This window comes from Etheostoma spectabile, unplaced genomic scaffold (assembly GCF_008692095.1).
Source record: "Etheostoma spectabile isolate EspeVRDwgs_2016 unplaced genomic scaffold, UIUC_Espe_1.0 scaffold00019278, whole genome shotgun sequence".
Lineage (NCBI taxonomy): Eukaryota > Metazoa > Chordata > Actinopteri > Perciformes > Percidae > Etheostoma > Etheostoma spectabile.
Window position 1 is genome coordinate 19,245 of NW_022604793.1, and position 3,942 is coordinate 23,186.

The window sequence follows — 3,942 nt, forward strand, 5'->3', positions numbered from 1 at the left end:
CCAGAAAAACAAAGCATGAATATATTGTTGAATCTGTTAAGTTAAATTGGTAGAAATGTACATTACGATAACGTGACTGCACATTATATGAAAGGCACCGAGGAGATATCAAAACTGATTTTTCCCGGCTTTATTTATCAGAGTTGCCCCCCCCCGACCACTATCAGAGGGCCGCAGTTTAATTGACTACTGGTTTTCTTTTAGGAATACGGTAAAATGTATAAATCCTAAAAGACATTTGTGAAACCCTCTGTGGCATTCATTATATTGAGATAGATTTCTGGGACTCTTCAGTCTGGAGTAACCTCTTTCCTTCACTCACCTCCTCCTCCCTGACACCTTTCCTCTTGCCCTCCTCTTTTCTCCTTCCGTCTCCTCTGTTTCTGCAGGTACTCGGTGATAAGGTCCAGGTCCAGGTTGTCTTGTGGCTCCCATGTTTTATCCTCACTGGAAGGTGAGTGCACCAGAAAACATCTCCTCACACTTTGTTTTTAGACAATCCATTGATCCTTTGAGGGCATGATACAATTGCTGCAATCTATGCTGTAGATTATTTGCATACACCACAGATACAGTACAGGCCAAACGTTTGAACACACCTTCTCATTCAATGCGTTTCTGACTATTTACATTGTAGATTATCACTGAAGGCCTCACAACTATGAATGAACACATGTGGCATTATGTACTTAACAAAAACCTGTGAAATAACTGAAAACATGTCTTATATTTAGTTCTCCAAAGTAGCCCCCCTTTGCTTTTTGATAGTGCTGCAAACCCTTGGTGTTCTTCTCAGTGAGCTTCATGAGGTAGTCACCTGAAATGGTTTCCACTTCACAGGTGGGCATTTTCAGAGTTAATTAGTGGACTTTCTTGCTTATTAATGTAAATGTGCTGTATTTATAAAGCGCTTTTCCAGTCTTAACAACTGCTCAAAGCGCTTTTACATCTACAGAAACATTCACACTGTGGCCCGGCTGCCGTACAAGGTGCCACCTGCTCATCAGATAACCTTCATACACACGCAGCACCGGGGGCACTCGTGTCTTGCCCAAGGACACTTCGACAATGACTGCAGGGGCGGGATCGAACCACCAACCCTGCAATTCGCAGGCAACCCTCTACCACTGAGCCACAGCAGCCCCACAGGAGTTGGACCATCAGTTTTGTTGTTGTGCAGAATCAGGATAATACACAGCCGACAGCCTATTAGACAACTGTTACAATCAATTTATGGCAAGAGCAAATCAGCAAGTGAAGAGAAACGAGTGGCCATTATTACTTTAAGAAATGAAGGTCAGTCAGTCCGGAAATTAGAATTTTTCCCCAAGTGCAGGGGCTAAAACCATCAAGCGCTACAACGAAAACTGGCTCACATGAGGACCACCCCAGGAAGGAAGACCAAGAGTCACCTCTGCGGCTGAGGATAATTCATCTGAGTCACCAGCCTCAGAAATCACAAGTTAACAGTAGCTCAGATTAGAGACCAATGATACCACACAACAGAGTTCTAGCAGCAGACATATCCTAGAACAACTGTTAGAGGAGACTGAATCAGGCCTCATGGTCAAATAGTAGCTAGGAAACCACGCTCAAGAGACGCCACAAGCAAAATAGATTTGTTTGGGCCAAGTACACAAGAATGGACATTAGACCAGGGAAATCTTGCTTTGGTCTGAGAGTCCAAGTTTGAGATCTTTGTAAGACGGAGAAAAGGTGACCGATGGGTTTTCTACATGCATGGTTCCCACCGTGAAGCGGTGGAGGAGGAGGTGTGATGGTGTGGGGGTGCTTTGCTGGTGACACTGTTGGGGATTTATTCAAAATTGAAGGCATACTGAACCACATGGCTACCACAGCATCCTGCAGCGACATTCCATCCCATCCGGTCTGCGTTTAGTTGGACCATCATTTATTTTTCAACAGGACAATGACTCCAAACACTCCTCCAGGCTCTGTAAGGGCTATTGGACCAAGAAGGAGAGTGATGGAGTGCTGTGCCTCCACAGTCACCAGACCTGAACCTAATCCAGATTGTTTGGGGAGAGATGGACCGCAGAGTGAAGGGAAAAGGGCCGACAGGTGCTGAGCCTTCTGGGAACTCCTTCAAGACTGTTGGGAAACCATTTCAGGTGACTACCATTCAAGAGAATGCCAAGAGTGTGCAAAGCAGTAATCAGAGCAAAGGGGGGGTACTATGAAGAAACTAGAATATAAGACATGTTTTCAGTTATTTCACACTTTTTTGTTCAGGTATGTACAGCAATCCTTTAGTTAAATTTACTACTTTTTAATACCTTTTTTACTACCTTCAGAATTTTTTTTAAAACCATCACGACAATGAATTGCAAGTGTTAATCAGCAACCTTTCTATTATTTACACAGATTTTGACATTTATAACATACATAAATGAATAGATTGAGACAACATATCATTAACAACATATTGCACATATTTATTTCACTTAGTTAATAAAAGAAAAACAAACTACATAAATGTGCTATGGAGAGAATGATAGTTCCAGCAGAACTGCTGGCATCACTGCAATTTGATGCATTACAAAATGGCATCTTCTTACCACAAGTGATGCCTTTGCGATGTCAGAGTCGGAAACATTTCTTTGAACAGCTCTGAAATTCCTTCATTTGAGTTAAATGAGTGGTGTTTAACCGCAGTGTTCAGACACCACAGAGCCTCCGCGCGCAGTGTTGGTGTGGCGCCCTGGCCGTCCGGAGGTCAGACGTTGCTGGAGCCGTAGCGTTGGCCAGGAGGCCTAAAGTGCACTAATTTGGCGGCGGTGGTGGTGGAGGTGCAGCCGCACAACAGCTGATTTGGTCGAATAATTAACTGCTCTCTCCGAGCACAGCATTCCATTTTATGTTTAGTGGATTGCACATGCGACCGAAGTGCGTTAGCTCCCATCCAGTTGACATTGATGTTTTTTTTACACACACCGAACAATAAGCTGCCTGTTATTCCCTACTACAGGCCTGAGCCAGTCCTTAACCCGTTTGCGCCGGATGCTTCGCGACGACACATCTACCGCCGGTACTGCGTTGCGCAACTCTGACCCTCCTGCCGGCTGCTGCGTGCGCAGCATTTTGTATTGGTCGGTCTTTCCATGACGCGTGCGGCAGAGAACGCACTGTCATTGGTTCAAATACACATGAGGCGGGTCTTGTTGGCTATTTCAAGCCATGTGACCACCAAAATGTACCGTAGTTTGCTGAAAATCACGTCAATCAACCAGACAAACATGTGCGTTTGTTTATGAAGTTTTGAGAGACGAGTGAGAAAACGGCTCCGACAGAGGAAGTGGTAGATTATGATGAAGACATCCTCCCTCCCAAACTCCTCACTATCTTCCACCTCAACGTCCCCGCCCTCGCTGTCTAACTCCTCCTCTGATTGCCTCGTAGCCGTTTTCTCGCTCGCTCGTCTCTCAACATTCATAAACAAACGCACATGTACGTCTGGTTGATTGACGTGATTTTCAGCAAACTACGGTACATTTTGGTGGTCACATGGCCAACAAGACCCACCTCATGTGTATTTGAACCAATGACGTTCTCTGCTGCACACGTCATGAAAAGACCGACAAATACAAAATGCTGCGCCACGCAGCAGCCGGCAGGAGGTTCAGAGTTGCGCAACGCAGTACCCAGCGGTATCCGGCGCAAACGGGTTAATCTTGGTGTTCACCCAGCTATCAGAAAACTTGCATTTGCCCATTAAAAGATGACGATGGTTGTCCAGTCGTTGAAGATATGGCTTGAAGCAAGTCTAAAATAAAACGTAAGCCAGCCACTTCTGTTGAGCGCGCAGTGTTCTGAGATGTCGAACGACCACTGAATATGACGTCAGCATCAAACATCGACGGAGACGAAGATCTTTGATTATGTCCCAGACACGCCAAAGCCCATATTTAAACGGACTAACGC

The 3,942-nt window shown here is 45.2% G+C and overlaps 1 long non-coding RNA gene across 1 annotated transcript; it reads left to right on the forward strand.

Annotated features, from left to right (window-relative positions):
• Positions 1–770: 770 nt before the first annotated feature.
• On the forward strand, positions 771–2,224 carry LOC116684248 (uncharacterized). The gene is made up of 3 exons (XR_004330777.1): positions 771–885; positions 1,712–1,716; positions 2,181–2,224. It is a non-coding gene; the product is annotated as an uncharacterized LOC116684248 (long non-coding RNA).
• The last annotated feature ends 1,718 nt before the right edge of the window (positions 2,225–3,942 follow it).